The sequence below is a fragment of the Triturus cristatus genome, chromosome 9 (assembly GCF_964204655.1).
Source record: "Triturus cristatus chromosome 9, aTriCri1.1, whole genome shotgun sequence".
Classification (NCBI taxonomy): Eukaryota; Metazoa; Chordata; class Amphibia; order Caudata; family Salamandridae; genus Triturus; species Triturus cristatus.
The window spans coordinates 655,643,691-655,662,808 of NC_140592.1; the positions used below are offsets into that span (position 1 = coordinate 655,643,691).

The 19,118-nt window shown below is 42.3% G+C and overlaps 1 long non-coding RNA gene across 1 annotated transcript in view; it reads left to right on the forward strand.

The window, feature by feature from the left end:
- LOC146798449 (uncharacterized) overlaps nt 1-19,118 on the forward strand; it is a 120,164-nt gene that overhangs the window by 22,820 nt on the left and 78,226 nt on the right. Inside the window, exon 2 of the long non-coding RNA XR_014969165.1 lies at nt 8,479-8,733. This is a non-coding gene — a long non-coding RNA (uncharacterized LOC146798449). The remainder of the gene's footprint in view (nt 1-8,478; nt 8,734-19,118) is intronic.

Genomic DNA, 19,118 nt, shown 5'->3' on the forward strand with positions numbered 1-19,118 from the left:
CATCCAACAAGATCTAAATCAGGCCCTCAGTGATTTGCCCAGAATCAAGGATGTTAAACCGATGCCAAAACTCAAACCCAGTTTCTCAGCTCCAAAGTCGGCAGCTCAGGCCCTTATGCAACATTTTCTCCCGAAAGGGCACTATATCATATCCCTAGCTTTGGCCTCACTTCCACGCTTTGTGATAACGGGCAAATTATTTAATCTCCCTGTGGCTGCTCACATTTGCTGTTGTTTGCCCATTCTGTTTCCTCCCATCGCTGCTTGCCCCTGCTTAACTTCATAGCACAAATCCCCTCCTCCAACTACCCTGTTTTTCCCATTGTTTTTGTGCAGTTTTATGTAGCGCCAACACCACCTGAAGGTACTGGAGTGCTTTACATAAGCACCAGTTTGGATTTTTTGTGCATTTTATAGAGGGCTAACATCACCCAAAGGTATTGAAGTGATTTACATTAGCACCAGTTATTTCTTTTGTGCAGTTTTATATAACGCCAACACCACCCGAAGGTATTGGAGAGCTTTACATTAGCACCAGCTACTTTGCACAAGGACACTTTTATTTTTGTAGGAATGGCAAGATCAAGTGATTTGCCCAAAATCAAGGATGTTAAGCCGACACCAAAATTCAAACCCAGTTTCCCAGGTCCGGAGTCGGCAGCTCTGGCTCTTGCACCACATCCTCTCCAGAAAGAACGCCATATCATTCCCCTAGACTCGGACTCCGTTCCACATATTGTGATTACGTATAAGTCATTTAATCTCCCTATTTCTAAACACAACATGTGTTGGCAAAGTCAGTCAGGTTTGTCTGTGAGAATTCTATTGTTTTTAGGTCTCAGCTAGACAGCAGACGTGCTGTCTCAAAGAGATGTGTTGTGTTCTATCGGTGGGCTGATAGGCTGACCATCTCCTACCTTTGGTAAACTTCAGCATCAATCTCATTTTCTTTGATGTCGTTCATCATGGCCTTTTGGGTGTCATGCCCTCTTCTTGTGTTTGGCCCTCCCATAGCTTATGGATCAAGTATATGTCCTTTACACTGCTCCCAGTTCATGCATCTATTTTTTTTGCTGCTTTCAAGCACTCCATAGGAGTAGTTGTGTTTTCATGCCGACTCCCTTGTACACATAAACATATCACTAAAGTGCATGCGCATGTACAGAAACAAATGCATTTCTTAAAAAGTTGTTAAAAAATGAACAGCATGTTTCTTTTTTATGTTTGCATAATCCAATGGTATTGGAGCGTTGGCTGCATTCTCTGTCTTGACATAGCGTGAACACGAGCTTGCGGCATTGGAGCACTTTAAGTGCTCACCAGTTACATTCAATTAAGGTATTTTTTTAACCCTTCATTGTTGCTTACTCCCACTCTCTCCTGTCATTGCTTGCCCATCTCCCCATTCCTTCCTGCTTCCCTACTTGACTCATCCCCCACCACCTCCCTCATCGCAGCTGCTTTATGAAAAAAAAAGAATTGTATGATTCGATGATATTGTAGCACTTGTTTCCTCCTCCTTCTTTCCTTAGTCTCCCTTGTACACATATACCGCTAAGATGCATGCATGTGCACAAAAACAAAAGCATTTCTTAAAAATTGTTAACACATGAACAGCACTTGTTTATTATTTTTGCATAATCCGATGTTATTGGAGCATCTGTTCTATCATCCGTCTTGTCATAGCATGAACATGAGCCAATAGTACTGGAGCGATTTAAGTGCTCACCGGTTACATTCCACAATGACACATTCATTTTTGTTGCTGATCCTGCTTCTATTAAGGTATTTTTTCTCCTTTCATTGTTGCTTCCTCCCACCCTCTGCAATCGTTGCTTGCCCATCTCCCACCCCCTCATGCTTCCCTGCTTGACCCATCCCCCCACTACCTCCTGAGTCACTGCTGCTTTTATTATTATATTGTTTGGCGCTAACACCAACCAATGGTATTGGAGCACTTTAAGTGCACACCAGTTACATTACACAATGACACATTCATTGTTGTATACAGGGAGAAGCGTATGTGATTTGCCTGGAATTACAAACAGTTCACCTGATCCCGAGATTTGAGCCTGGATCCCCAGGTCTCCTGTCAGCAGATCTGGCCATTACGAGACATCTTTGCTTCACTTCCAAGTTTCTCAACTGTTTCTCCCTATCACATCCACATTTGTTCAGCAAGACTCCATCAACACTGAATAGGCATTGGCAAGCCAATAGATCCTGGGAATGCCTGAGATATTGGCCTTCAGCATGAATGTCTTTTAGCCATGCTGTCTAGCAGCACACCTGCTTTCAGCATGGCTGAAAGTCACTGAAATAAATCACTATTATACAGCCATCATGGACCACATGCTTTTTGAATTAGGAGGGGCAGGAAAATAAACTCAACATGTGGGAAGTAGAGACTCTGTGTAAGCTCAACAGCCTGGGATTCTGGTCTTGCAGTGACTTTCAGCCATGCTGAAATGCAGATGTGCAGTTAGACGGCATGGATAACAGACATTCATATTTAAAAGTCCAATAGCTTGGGTATTGCCAAGATCTATTGGCTTTGCAAATGCTCATTTTCTGTTGAGGGAGATATATTGGTTGCAGTATATGGTGTTATATAAGAGCTATCATGCTGAGCAGGAGTTTACATAATATGCCTGTGAGTGTTCTATCAGAAGACAACTGGAGGGTTCGATTGAGCAGAACTAGGAGCAAAAATTGTTTATCATGCAGTCTCTGTATGAGAACTTTATATAAATATTCTGTTTTGTAGCTTGTAATGTCTAGCATGCAGAAAAAGCGGGCTTGCATAAGGGGGATGGACCAGCACAATAACACTGAGATATCCAGCAAAGGACACAATTGCATGGGACCTTTCTATTTGCAAGTGAGCAGAGGGATTTTCATCAATCTCCTCAGCAGAATTAAAAATGGAAGGCACAACTGGCATTCTGCTAGATTAGGAAGTCGAGGCTGCCATGAGAGTGCTAAAGGTGGCCTGGAGACGGCTGCGTTATCAGAATAGGACCTCAACAGTGCCAGCTTTAGGAGGATGGCCCAAAGGGATGGCACCCTTGGCATTCCCAAAATTATTAATGGAACGTCGGATGCCCATGAATTTGGGGAGGAGCTGGACCACCCCGTGAGAGGAGAAGAACTGACCAAGCATTTGGACAGAGTGAAAGAGGGGTCCCAAGATCAGAAGGGTCACAGACTTCCATATTGGCAGCATTTACAAGTAGGAGTACACATGCCACCACGAGAAATAGCAGAGCTAAAGGAAGAGTGGTCCCATTGGCATAAGAGCCACTACTGACATCAGAATAGCGTCATTACATCGGAGACAGGAGAAGGTCATAAGTGCTGTCCCACATACAGGAAGAGAAGAGGGAAGAGCAATAGATGAGATTAGAACAGCACAAATCAGTTTTTGAGGTCTTCCTTGAATGAGACATGATGAAGTATTTTGAGCTAGAAGGGGAGTAAATCCATCAAAATCATGTAGCAAAATAGACTGCAAGCTTTTACTGCAGCTGATGATGCCAATGCAGCATATTCCAGTGGTGTACAGTGCAACTAGGGTGACCACCCATCCATGGGCATAACAGAAACCTTGCATCCCCCATGATGTGAGGGGTCCCAAGGGTTTCATGTTTTGGAGGGGGGGGGCTCACCCTCTAAGCCATGCCATTGCATGCCTGACTTTTTAACTTTAACCTAAATGTATAGGTATATTTTGTGGCAGCCTATATTATTCTGTGTGTAATTCATGTTTAAAAAAATGACTTACATACTCAAAGTGCTTTCAGGGACCTTGTAGCACTAAAAATACACAAGTCATGTTCCTTAGTGCACCAAACAAGATTCAATTCTATGAGCCTCTGATTGCACACAAAGACATCTGTAGTGATAGCATTAACCAATAAAGGTTTCAAACATGAAATAGTGAATTTCCACTGATTTGTTTAACTTTCAATCATTTTGAGGTCGAGCCGAGACAGCGCTTGCGCAGGCTGGAAGATCTGTTGTAAGTACTTTGTGGGATCTGGAGTTCATCCCTAGGACTTGTCTGCTTCCGCCTTTGCTTAGGGACTTTTTTTCTGTTCAACTGCCTCTATTTAACTGTCTTCATAGAAAACGACCAGTAGAGATCAGTAAAATACCTGAATTGCTTTCTGCTTGTTCAACTACCTCTAATTAACTGTCTTGATAGGAAATGACCTGTAGAGGTCAGCAGAATACCAGAATTGCTTTCTACTTAGGGACTTTCTTTTTTTCTGGCTACTGCCTCTATTTAACTTTCTTGATAGAAAATGACCAGCAGAGGTCAGTAAAATACCAGAATAACTTTAGCATTCCCTAGATTCCAGGTCATCTAAACTTGTATTCAACGAGCACCCGCAATCAATAGTATTTTTTTTTTTATCTTGTATTTTCAGTGATATGACCAGCGAGGGGCCTATTTTAATTTAAAAATTGAGCTTTGGACAAAACAATTTATCGCTGATAGGCAGTATTTCTCGCCATGTGTTCCCATACCTGGCATGTTCCGCAGTGTGGTGCTTACTTTTCCTCCATGTTAAAGAACTGTAGATGTTTCAGCACCCAGGCTAATGTGCTGCATGGCTAAGTACATATACGGTCTCAAAGGCAAGACCGATTGCATTGCAAATGTTTGTTTATTTAAGGTGTGTGTTATTTTATATATAGTTACTTGATGGTGAAAGATCAACAAAATGGCTAAGTACATATACGGTCTCAAAGGCAAGACCGATTGCATTGCAAATGTTTTTTTATTTAAGGTGTGTGTTATTTTAAATATAGCTAATTGATGGTGAAAGATCAACAAAATGGTTACAGAATATTTTATTCTTTTTAGTTTCACCTTTAAATCCGCCTCCAAGCTGTCCCCACTGCAGTATCCATACATTTTGTAATGCACTTCGACCACTGCATTGAATAGCTATGTCATGTCTAAAAATGTTAGTGATTATAAAACGTTTTCTTTTTTTTGATATTGTGCCAGATTAATCTGTGATTTTTATTTATTTAACACAGTGTGGCTTAATTGCACTGTGTGTAACCAGAAAGCCTGGGTTTAAATCTCGGACTTCCTGCATGACCAAATTGTGTGATCTAATTCACATCAATTTACTTCATGTGTCTGTTTTACTTGAAAGTGACATTTGAGAGCACTTTCAAGTAATTTAGTTTAAAATGAACTGTGTACAAAAAAATCACTTGTATGTTTTATTAGCTTGTACTGTTCCACCATTCATAATATTAGCCATGATGTAAGGGAAACCAGACAATTGATTCACGTTGTTCACTCATAGTGTTGTCTAGATGGTGGGTTAATTAACGTTTTAAAGTTTGTTTCAAAACCTTTACTTCATATAAATGTCAATGCAACGTTGTGATCTAATGTACTAAGTTGAAACACTATCATATGTTTTTTAAAGACTTTATTGTTTTATGCCAAAAGAGGTTCAGGACAATAGCCAAGTATGTAGCATGTATTCCATCATACATTTACAGAGGAACAGTGCTGATCTACATACATTTATGCACAGTTAGCACACTGTTTAAAAACAATTCTGTGTAACAAACTGACCCAAAATAGACTGTCCCTCCACAACCCCCTGCCCCGTTGCTGCTGCCTTACATATCAGCATAGGGAAGCAGAGCAATGAACCCTGTGGTACTTAGAAGAAAGTGAATTCAGTGGGGGAATCATGACAGCGTGCCAGAGATAGGCGCCCTTAGACCACTGCCTTGTATAGTTGCCTAGATGGTGCAAGAATAACTAGTACATGGAAACCAAGAATGTATGTGCTAGGATTGGTTTGAAGGGGGCGAGAGTACCATCCTTGGTGCAGTCTTTAGAGCCCTCCACTAAAATATCCTATGTCTGTGCACTAAAACATTTTCTCCTAACTGATCATTCCTCTCTTTGTATCAGGGTGCTGTCAAATCGAAACTAAGAGAGCGAGATTTGATCCAACTTACCACAGTCTGAGGGAGTGAGTCCTTCCAGTGCAGTGTGAAAGTGTGTTTTGCTAGAAGAAGAGATAGCTCAAGGAACTTGGTGGAGGGTTTGTCGAACTTACGGCGGGGGAATATGCCCAACAGGACCACTTCTGGGGAATTCGTTAGTATATGGCCCATCATGGTCAACAGCACCTTAAGAACTCCTTTGAGTGAGTATGAAAGGAGAATGGGGCAAGATCAAAGCATTTGAAGCAAATCAGTATCTAATTGCTTTCAGCAAGGATATGGAGCTGTGTCTCCCAGATACATTTTGTTAATTCAGGTAAGTGTAAGATAGGGATAGAGTTCAGAATATTAAACTGAATATGCTTATAATCGCAGCCACAGGATACTTTATATGGATAGTCCATGTCAGTCTCCCAGGTAATAGAGAGAGAAGCCCTAGAGTGGTCTCCATGTTGCAGGAAAGCTCTGTACACCCACCTTAACAGTTTGTCGCCCGTACAATGGAGTAGATCGCGTCTGGCAAATCTCATGTAGGGTTGGTGTCAGGTGGCGTACATGAAATAGGGTTATAATGATTGTTTAAGGTGTTTATAAGTAAAGAGTTGACCTGGGTGAACATTGTAGTCTGCCATAAATGTTTGGAAATCTAGTAGCGTGCCATCAACAACAAACAAATCCCCCAATTTTTAGAGGCCTGCACCATGTCACTGAGTTTCCCTGAGCGTAGCCATCCTGCGTGAGTGGGGAGGCCTGGCTAAGGTAGAGCAGGACCGCAGGGTTTCTTCATGTTAGTTAGTTTACGGGCTCTAATAAGGCAAGAGAAAGCTGTGTGGGACAAACCCAGGTTGTGTTTGTTAGAATGGTCAGTAGGAAACAATGAGTAGTGAAGCAAGCCCTCCTTACAGGAGTAAACCCATCTCATTTAGGGTGCAGCCAGCCAGCCAGCAAGCCACCCATTGGAGCTCTGCAGCTAAATAATAGTGTTCCAAGTCCAGAAAGGCTAATCCACTTGCAGTCATGGGTAGCTTTAGAGTGGAAAGAGCTACCCAGTGGTACCACGGCCCCCAAATCAGACATGGGATGTGTCTGAAGAAGCAATGAGGGATAAGCAGGGGAAGATTTGCAAAATAATACAATAACCGGGGTAGCACCACCATCATCACTAGTGCCACGTGACCCATTGCTGAAAGCAGAAGAGTAGACCAAAAAGCATGCTGGGCTTGGGGGGACCGTGTCGCTGTGCCTGGATATCCATCCAGCAAATCAGTGGGGAATGGTATATATTAATCCCAGGGTATCAAAAAGTTAGTGATTGTGAGTTCAATCTTGGGTCTAATTGTATATAAAGGGCGAAATACTATCATATGTTAAAGAAACACTTCTTACATTTTAAAATCTTTATCATGTTCTTACATTTTGTTTGTGTAATTTTAATTCCAAATATTTTGAAGAGTCTACTTGTACTTTAGTACTTATGAAGGAGACAATTCACTGATTTGGCCTTGGCTCGACTGCAAAATTATTTTAAGACATGGACAGAATGGGCAATTGGCCAGCACAACTTGACAAGGGGTCTGACTACCTCTCACCCTTTACAAGCACAACCAGTGGATCATTGCACTACAAGAGTTTGCCAAGGTGGGTGCTTTCTGCTTGTTCAACCACTTGACAGTTTCTCTTGTGTTTTTTTGACTCTATTCTAAAACAACAACTACCCAGGTTCACAATACTTTCTTACACTTTGTGCCAAACCCATCTTTTCTTAGGTTAGGAATTATCCGAACTTGTTCTTCTTTATTTATCCAGTTCTTATTCACAACTCTTTGAACCTGTTGCTGTGGATCTCCCATCTGATCTCAATTTTACCCTCCTCTTAAATTCTCCTTGATTGGCAGTCCGGGCTCCCAGTTCTGAGATAGATGCCGGATGCACACTCTATCACTGTGAGACTACAGACAAGTTGTGGGTACCTCACATCCTGACATTAGGTGTGAGACTGGCACCCACATTATCTGCTCTGAGTCCTTACTTTTTTTTTTAGGTTTAAAGTCCTCCTTAGGTTGAGGTGATCCTGAAGTTTTTTTCAACTTGTTCATACTAGCAGAACATACCATACTGTTTTCCAAACTGTTTGTCATGGTTTTTAAGAAAATTCTAAATATAATCAACTTTTGCTGCTGCTTTCACTACCAGAAGGATTGGATACATTTGGGTAGGTTTGATGGCCTTAACTCCGTGCTCAAGGGCATTAATTTACTATTGAACAAGGACGTAATGTAGCATACCTAGAAGCTATTACAAATAGACCATAGTGATTAGCGGTAGGTAGGAAACAGTAAATAAATGCTCTGATAAAGCTGTGAGGTATGTCCTTTCCTTGGATGTGTCTGTAAAATTGACCTTTTGTCCTGAATTTGTGTCCTGAAATTGATGCTTTGTCCTGAATTTTGTACTGAATTTTGACCGTTTGTCCTGCATTTTTTACAGTCCTGTCCTGAATTTGCCTCCATGCCATGAGGTCTCCCTAAGTGCAACTGAACTGCCTGTTTCCTATGCATCCTTACTGAGTCATCCCACCAAGAGTGGACAGGTTTGAGAATGCTGAAATTCTGACAAGGGAGCAGGTTTCTGATCTCATGAGAATACTGATACAAATGGGTGAATTGTTGCAGGAAACACCTATTGGTTCAATGTCTGCTCGGAGAAGGAGACAGGCTGGTCCCAGAGCCAGGAGGAATGGAAGTAAGTTGTTGAGCAAACGAGAGTACACCAGGTAATATGGTGCAATTGTTCACTGGTAGAAAAAATACCTATACAAGCATATTGCTCTTTTACTTCATGAAGGGATAACATACACATTTAGGATACCATATAGAGGTCCAGGAGTAAGGGGTTGGGAAGAGAATATAAAATAGTTAAAATATGTTGATAGCGAATGAAACGCTGATGAAAGAGGAACAAGAGGGGTTTGAATAACCGGGCCTTTTTGAGAGGTCGCAATGAGAGACCCCATTGTCTCATAGCGGGAGTAGTTCAAAGAAAATCAAAAGCAAACATATATTGATTCACCATTTATAGTGGCTTGAAGGCAGATCACTTATTGATTATATTAGTATCGTATTGCAGTACAGATGCGGCTATTGCCATGGTCCAACAATCCAGATCTGGTGCTGATGTGGGAAAGACTAATATAAAGTAAGTATTTCAAATGCTGCCTGCACACCCAGAGGATTTGTCTTCTGGGGATTCAAAACGAAGGAGAGAGTTTATGGACAAAACGTTGCTTCATGGTATTTTCAATGTTAAAAATGTTTAGTACTTTCTTGGAATGAGTAGTGAAGACAGTAGAAGGGTCTGAGCAAGTACTGCACTACTTCATTAATTTTATTTTCATAGGCAGATGGAGCAGTAAAGAAGAATGGAGGAACTGAACCACGTCATAACTAACTTGGGGGAGCATCTGGTACAAGAGAAACCCCATATCCAGGTTTACAAAGGGTTTGCATTGGGTTTGTGTTACTCTTTTAACACAAATTTTTTTTTGAGATTCACAAACCAACAGAAATTGGTTATTTGCATTATTCCACATCAAGGGGGTGTTCCATGGGTGGTACATGGGAATTCCTGTGCTACTACCCATTGTTTTTTACACAAAACCACATCTACTAACTATTGTAGACAGGGTTTGGCGCCCAAAATTAACGCCACTTGAAAGCAGGCGTTAAAAGGAGAAATCCTCTAATTTCTCCTTTCTGGTCTGACTTTGCATGGGTGCTGCACTGTATAGCACACATACAAAGTAGGAAGGGTTTAAAATTTAGTCTGAGCATGCTAGAAGTATACCCTTCATTTTCAAAACCTATGCTAGACAGACGCAGACATCTTTGCACTGTGGCACAAAGGTGTTTGTGTGGAGCCTGGCAGCAAAATTCTACACCGGCACTAGGGAGAAGAGGGGAGAGTGCAATATCTCTCTATTTGCCACACAACACAGTGCACCTTTGGGTGCTGTGCAGTGTTGTGTGACAGGCACCTAAATATGGGCCACAATGTCTTGCATTGACCATTACATTCCTTTGGATTGAAGTGGATGCAGTTGCCATGATGTATAGTTTACCAGATTATAACGTGCAAGCACTGAGGTCTTTGTCAGACAACATTATATATTTTCTTGCCAGTGGTAGAGATGCTGTGGCCCAACTACCAGATGCAGAACGACATAGGATAGAAGTGCCAATAATAATGCGTAGGCTCGGGCAGTGAGAATGCGGCAGTTGCTAGAGGTTCTCTAGCCTTATCTAAAAGGAATTTACAAAGTGACAGCAGTGGCATAGTGGCATGGTGGCAAGGAAATCAGATGTTATCAATTTTGTGGTGTTTTCGATAGACAGAAGGCTGTCACCAGTAACAAATTGTGAGAAAACTGGTGCAATTCTAATTTAAGGTAAATACTTTTGGGGTCAAAGACATAATGGTGGGGATATTGTGCGGGGCATTGTAAAAGATGGACCAAAGAGAGGGGCAAGATGTGTAACAAGAGAAAATAAATGAGCAGCTTTAGAGTACTGCAAGCAAGATCCGCTTGGGAGGGCTTGTTGTACTGCACAATTTTCACTTTGCTATTTTTGGGTGAATTCAGAATATCTGACCTGAGCATTGAAAAAAGATGGGGGTGGTCAGACATGCTGATATTGCTGATGCTATTCAGGCAGAACAGGGCCCTTTCTAAAAAAAATAGGATGTACTTTTTAAAAGACTGGAAGTTCAGGAGCTTTGTGGGTGGGGAAAAGAAAGTGACAGGGGCACGGAAAGAACACTTCAGGGGAAGTTTCTTTTTTAGAGGAATAAGGAGGGAGTCGAAGCTCAAACAATGGGCGATCAAGGAAGGTTAATAACAGAGAGCAGGGCAAAATTAACATAACAATTTGAGAAATATGAGAACGCCTGGCCTAATGCAAAAAGGCTCAACAAGAATGTGAGGGGCTTGAGACAATAAATAGGATATAGGAAGTTAATAGTTAGAATCAATGGGGGAGGCAAAAGAGGGCTGACCTTGATGCTGGGGAGCATGGTTCGAGTCTTCTCTGGGGGCTCAACATTCTGTAATTCTGGGCAAATCACTTAATTCAACTGGAGTGCATGTAAAGCGCACTAACACTGCTATCTTAAATTGATAAATAAAAGAACAAACAGCAGGAGGGGGTGGAGAAACATCTTGCCCACTAAATGCGTTTAGAAAGAAAAAAAGTTCTAACAACCATCGCAGATGGGAATGAATAGTTAGGCCACAGGAAACTGAGAGGAGAAACACAGAAGAGAGAACAGCCTACAAGCAATAGAAATGGAGGAAAGTAAACTTTCAAGCAAACGGACCAATAAAAAGTGAAGTAAGTCCCGTTTGAGATTTAGTAAAACTAATAGATTTCATTTGCAAAACCTAAAAAGCAGCCTTCCCTACAAAACTGTCTATGCTAGCTTACAGTCTAAGTAAAAATTTAACTAGACAGTTTAGTTCAAAAATAGTACTTTATACAACAATTTACTTTACAAGACAGTTTACAGGCAATAAACAACTCTTCACACTAAAGGCCCTTTAAGACAAGCATTTGCAATGCAATCGGTCTCGCCTTTGGGACCTTATATGTATTTAGCTATGCTGCCCATTAGCCTGGGTGCTGAAACATCTACTGTTCTTTAACATGGAGGGAAAGTAAGCACTAAACTGCATGACACGCCAGGTATGGGAACACATGGAGAGAAATATTTCCTTTCAGCGGGAAATGGTATAGTCCAAAGCTCTATTTTTAATATAAAAGCAGGGCCTTCGGTGGTCATATCACTGAAAATACAAGATTTGAAAAAAATATATTATTGTCTACAGGTGCTCATGGAAGACAATTTCTATGGACTGGAATCTAGAGAAGGCTAAAGTGATTCTGGTATTTTACTAACCTCTGCTGGTCGTTTTCTATCAAGAAAGTTAAATAGAGGCAGTTGCCCAAAAAATAAGAGATGACAGTCCCTCAGCAGAAAGCAATTCTGGTATTTTACTGACCTCTGCTGGTCATTTTCTATCAGGACAGTTAAATAGAGGCAGCTGAACAGAAAAGAAAGTCCCTAAGCGGAAGTAGACAAGTCCTAGGGCTGATCTCCAGAGCCCACAAAGTACATACACATATAAGTATGTACTAAAGTATATAAAATAGGTCTCGAATGCTCGACCTAAAAAAGGTGGAAATTAATTATATATGTTAGGCAACTCATCTTAAGAAAAGCACAATCCCCAAAATTATCTTGAACTACCGGTCTAAGAAAAGTGTAATTGCCACCTCTGAATGGCGAAGCCCTTTAATAAATATAATTTTACAGCAAGTACACAGGCCTTTTTCGACAGTTAATCCCATGAATATTTTCATGCTCAACACTTTGGAAATGTTCATAATATTTAATTAGGCCTATTGGATTTTCCATGATTGTTTGTTATGACTCGCAACAGACTACTTTTTTATTTAATATTGCTGTTGATTAAGAATCATAATTGTTTCTTTTTTTTAAACTGTGTTTTTTAAGGCTTCAATGTGAGTGTGAAGTAAGAAATAGGGTTTGTTAAAGCTACAGCGTTTTTCCGTTTCCTGTTTTAAATGCGGCCTTTGGAGGTGGCAAGTAGGCTAAAGACATATACACTCTTTGCAAAGATCAATATACCTCGCCACATATTCGCTCTCTTTAATCACTGTCAATTGCCAAAGGAAAAAAATATTGGATCACAATTCCCATCAGAGGTAAATGCGCTGTGCACAAAAGGCCCAGTATAAATTGTTCTGAATGAAAGGAAAGCTGCACACGTGCAAATTGTAAGCATTTACTAAATTAATTTTCACCTAGTGGTGCAGGTTACTTGAATGTGATTGTAGGAAATTGGGTTATTACTTGTGCATGATGTGAGGCCTGCACAAGTAATAGGTCCATAATTTCCCGGTACTGGCAACTAAGCACCTCATTGTAGCGCTTGACTCTCTCAGACCAGCAAACAGAGCAGTCCAATGCCTATTCAGCGGGAGTGGTGTGTGCTAGTAATCACCCTTCGGTGGCACGCAATAAAAACACTTCATAAATAATTGTCCAGGCTGTGCTTTTTCCTTGGAAAGGAAAAGCAAATATATTACACACACTGCTAAATACTATGTATTTGTTTACAAATATATACATAAGGCAGATAGAATTACCTTAGTGACACTCTGAAATTACACTTGACTCCTAAGGGGTCATGACACCCATAATCATAATACTCACCCCCCCCCCCAGCCTACACCAGATAGAACATCACAATCTAGGGGCTATCACTTAAAATAAGGCAAGCATACTGGCTTTTTCAAGGGTCATCACGACAGATAAGGTAAGCCTATTGGCTTTAGCACCATGTTAAAAGACAAACAAACCACATGCTGAAATTAAACAATGTTTTCTATAGTCATTAATCATGAGTAAATGCATTCCTTAATGTCAATAAAACATTTCAACAATGATCAAAAATCACTGTGAACAAAAAGATTCAATAAAATGGTGAAAATAAACATAACGTGGCTGTGCAAAAACTCAGTCTGTGGAGTGCTATGAAAAATTATGAATATCTGGCGAGGGGGGGGTTGTCATAATTTCTTTGACCCTGCAAACATTGGGTCAGTTTCTGTAATTCACTGGTAGGGCTGCTGTGCCTTTTAGAAAACCCACAACATTGACGGTGGTGCCCCTGCCTGATTTAGGAGCATCACAAAGGAGAAGCCATATGCAAATTGAGGAAGCCCCACAGGGCATGAGAAGGCACTTCCTTGAGGAGTGGCGAATATTAATGAGATGGCTCCAGTCGCATAATTTCGCTATTGTGCGGCATCTTTTTGTTTCCCTTATGCTTCTGGTATGTCAAGGGGGGTGCCCAGGCCCAGTCGGGCACCCCTGTCCTATAAATTCATTGTGGCAGTGGAGAGAGCCAGTTGCCAGTGAAGGAGCTGGCAGTCTTCTGCCTGCCCGCTCAGTGTGGGCAGATTGCTTCCTTTGGTGGTGCCTGCCTTGCTCCCCCCAGGCATAGGCACAGGGAGCAAGGGTGAAGCCACCATCATTAGGGAATGCAACAGCACTCCCCCTCTCCTTGGTTGTGTCAGGGCCTGGGCCCTATGTAATGAATAACCAACCAGGGTGATGGGGTATCTGTGTCTTGGGGAACTCTGGGGAGGGGACCCACACACAACTTCTTCCTGGGCAATCTGTCTCAAATCATTGCGCCTGCTTCCAGAGAGATGGGGGCACCGGATGACATTATCAATCATGGGAGGGGCCACAAGCACATCCGCTCCCCCACAAAGGAAATAACCAGGTATCTGCTTGGCCAGCCCTGAAAGGCAATCCTCGGAAGCCACGGTGGAGGCCTAAGCACTCCATAGCTAAAAAAAGGAATGTTTAAATAGGGCAAAAACTTTAAAAACTCATAACTTGGTCTCCATTAGGCCGATTTGGTTGATCTTGGGCTATGGCCACTAGGAGCAGTTTCATTAGACCTCTTCACCTCCAAGGTGGGGCATTCTGCAAATATTTTTTTTACTTGTTCATTGCACCAGCTTTTCTCTGTCACTGGTGCTCCTCTCCTCTAGCTTGGGCACAGAAGTCAAGATTTTCCCCAAGCTAGTGCTCAGAGGAGTAAGGGGACCAGCCTCCCTGGTCCTGGAGAGACCCATTGGTCCTGAAGTCAACTGTAGGCAGAGTCTTTAGTGTGTTATGTCATCAGGGAACCTGTCATTCCAGTTGTCAATGGTTGCTGCCACTGTCACAGTCCCAGTGTCCAAATCAAACAACTAAAAGCACTATTTCTTCCTTGTGCAAGAATTTTTAAATGGGGTAGGAAGTTTTGGGTCTAGAAGCCAGGCACCGCCGGCAAACCCTAGGGTACCATATCTCCTCTCTTCACCCCTGTCCCAGGCCTCCTGTACAGCATTCTGGGACAATCCATGATGGCGTCATCGAGAAGTCACTGCTCACATCTCCTCTGAGGGCCTCAGCTCTGTCACTAGCTGACATCACTGCCAGGGACTTTCCCATCAAAACATCAAAGCGGAGCCCTGCAAGACCTGTCTGCATTAGGGTGTTTGCCTTCACCTCTCCGAATTTTGTGGAATTTGTTTTTGTTGGCCTTGGGACTCTGCCACTGCTGACCAGTGCTAATGTGTTTATGCTCACCCATTTGAACATGGTAAAATTGTTATGCAGATCAGGATTGTTAGTCCACTCTTCCACTCGTGGCAGTAAATAAAATGAGGTCTGTAAAGTGGTTTCTCTATAAGTGAAATTTATATATAACTATAATTTGTGGGAAACATCCTTTACCACGCAACCATTACAACGCGGTATGGTTACATCGCGGTCGTGACAACGCAAGTCGTTACACCGACTTGCACTGTAGGGCGCTCTAGACTAAGGAATAGGGTGAATTACTATTCCAACACCTTCCCTACTGTACGTAGACTGGAGTTGGAATAGTAATTCACACTATTCCTAAATCCAGCGCCCTCCAACGCAAGTCGATGTAATGACTTGCGTTGTCACGACCGTGATGTAACATACCGCGTTGTGATGGTACGCGTTGTATCATCATACATCCATAATTTGTGTCCCCTCCATGCACTGCATATGACCTCACATATTACATCACTCATGACGTTCTATGACATCATTTGTGATATCACTGATATCTCAAATGACACAATTGATGACATCACTGAAATCATTATAGCTGTGTTTATACACATTACTCTATAAATGAGTGTGGCATTAGAGGTATGAAAATAAGTACATACAAGCTCAGAATAATATGAAGCATCATTCATGTCATCACACATGTAACCCCCTTAGGTGAAGCAAGCTTGTGATATGCGCAACATTGACACTATCACATTTTGCCACACTTACAGATCAGAGAGTGACACCCTTGAAGCACACAACAACGCATCACTTTGAAAAATATTCCTTGCTGTGCGTGTTCTACCACATAATGTTGTCAACATTGACACTATACCATACACTTCATGGGTAGCTGAGTTCATATTAACAATCAACCACAGATAGATGGGTAGCCTTTACTACACACTGTGTTCAATCTGTATACAACTGTTCAGCTAATACCAAGTTCCTCCAGATACTCAACTTCTGTTACACAATTAATGCCCTGCTACGAACAGCCTTTACCTCCATCAAACCGATCAGTCACCGACCCTACAGTGATAAATGAAGTCAATATGAGTAGAAAATTGGGTACAGTAAACAGTGCTTACCCTATGGAGAGAGTTTACTTTGTACCACACTGTTTGGTGACAGTGAAACTCTTGCAGGATACACCACAGAGTATTAAAAAGTACCTACTAAGAGCAGTGTTCACTCTATGCAAAAGATCTCCAAAGTGAGAGTAATCATTTAAAATATCCAAGGTCTGATGGTACTAAGGCTTCTACTGCCTGCAGCCTTCATACTGTGGTGAAAACTTTACAGATAGCCCGTCATCTGATGCTGATGACTCTCATGTACATAAGTACCTGCTGCACACAGTCTTCTATCTTATGCAGAACTTGTCAGTCTGAGACAATTCTGTCAAAAACATCAAGGCTGCTAACAATACTCAGTATCGAGTATGTAGAATCTTTGCTGTGTTGAAAATGTTTTTGCAGATAGAACTGTCACGTGCATACAGAGTTACTCTTCAATGCAAAGGCTTATAATGTGTTCAAAACCTCTATACACCTATGAAGCATTAGGAGTTCATACTTTTTGTAAACACTTAAACCCATTAGCTGACCAAAAGCTGTACACATTAGGTAGAGCAGTAATGTGGTAGTTACCTGTAAATATTTAAGCTATAAAACAAACAACCACATTCATTGGATAATCCCATTATTGATGTCATCAATAATTTCATCAATGATGTCATTTGAGACACTGTTGGACAAATTTCAAAATTCCTAGGATGAATCTCCACAAAACTCTTTTTGCCTAGTTTGTGCATGGAAAGTTTCGGGATGATTCATGAAGTGAGGGCCAAGAAAAAAGGGGAAGTCCCAAAATGCAGAATCCTTGTTCAATCCCATTGACTTTTTTAGGCAGCACCACCACAGAAACTGCTCAACAGAATTACACTAAATTTGGCTGGAAGCTAGACCTTGGTTCATAGATTGTGCTTTTGTGATTTGGTGTAAATCCGTTCAGTAGTTTGTGAGAAATTAAGGTTCAAATACATTTGTATCTCCGGATGGTTGGGTTAGAGGGATAGAGTATTCTGATTGGCCCCAGGAGCTTGTTTTCTCTTGGGCATATGTGATCCAGAAGCTTGGGAGCCGCCAGCACTGCCAGCACCAGCACTCGCTGCATCTAGGAGGGGGACTGCAAGCCTCAGAGCCCTCAGCAGCAGGAGGCACCGTCACTGGTTTCCCACGCCCGGAGGCGCGTATTATCACCTTGCGGCTCCCGCAGCATGGGAGCCGCCAGCACCGCCAGCACCAGCACTAGCTGCATCTCGGAGGGGGACTGCAAGCCCCAGACATCTCAGCACCAGGAGGCGTAGTCACTGGTTTCCTGCACCCGGAGGCGCGTATAATCACCTCGCGGCACCCGCAGCACGGGAGCTGCCAGCACCAGCACTAGCTGCATCTAGGAGGGGGACTGCAAGCCCCAGAACCCTCAGCACCAGGAGTCGCCGTCACTGGTTTGCCGCACCCAGAGGTGCATATAATCACCTCGCAGCTCCCACCGATCGGGATGTGCGCGCTGGTGTTCGTGCCTGTCCGGGCAAAGCCCGGGCCAAGGGCGGACCTGTCTGCGCCCGTCTGCACCTGAACAAGGCTGGGCCTACCCTCTTGGTTTCTTGGTTTTTGAACTGCCTCATTCGGTCCGAGTCCCATAAAAGCTACAAGAGGGTAAAATACTCTTGTTCTACCTTTTGCCTGAATAGTCTACGTATCTTTTTTTATTTACTATGGGAAAACAAAAAGTTACATCTACTCCTAAGACACTGGATACAACTTTGGAAGGATATCTCCAAAAGGCAGTTGGGGCACTAACTAAAGAAATAGAAATTGCAGAGTGAAGACTCTCACTAGCTCCTAGCTCGGCTATAGCAGTCCCAACCATTTCTCAAGCAACTAACCCGGAACTCCTAACGGATCAGAGTCCACCTCCCCCTTTATTTCCAACTGTAAGCATTTCAAGCCAGGATGATACACAGATCCCCAATGAAGGAGCTGGGCTAACTACCTGTCCAGAAATGAAAGCCACTGGGCCGCAGAATGCTCCCTGAGGGAAAAGAAAATGACTAGATCTGGCTGGGATGGCAGTAAATTAAAAGGTCACTCCCCGAGAGTCAAGAGGACTAAGCAAACTCACTTGGTTGGAAATATTGCTAAGACTCGAACAGGAGGGGAAAAAAGTTTTACACCAAGTGAATCAGATAACATCATTGATAAATTTAGTAGAATTATACAGGAGGCGCTGACACCCATTCTTTCTAGATTAGATTGTATCGAAGGCCACCTTGCCCAAGTGTTGTTCGGTCAAGGTACCAAGATGGCAACCTAACAATCTGAAAATGATAATGATTCCTGTCCTAGAAACTTAAACTCAAATGAGGTAATCCCTAGTGTTATAATGAGTTGCACAACCCCTTTGAGTATACCATCATGTGTAAAAGGGAAATTTATGGTTTCTGAGCCCCTTCAGAAGACCATACCCTGACTGGGAACTCCCGTAGGAATAATGACAAACCCGGGTCAAGGGATTATGAACCAGCCAAGATCGATCATGAAAGACATGGGCAAATCCTCATACGGGGTTTCAAATCTAAAGACGCTGAGGGGTGCACAAGATGTCTTAAACTTACCCCCTGAATTTACACCGTATACTGTGATTCTGAAAGGTGTCCCCTGTCTGGCTCCTGGCCAGCAAGAAACTTGCCATAGCCTTATCAAAAAATTGTCTCACTGGTGTCATAAGAAAATGCTGCAGAAATTGAATTGGTCAGAAAAAATCATAATGACTCGGCGAGTGAGCTGGTTAGTTCATACGATTAAACATGGGGTAGGGGACTGTGTTGTGTT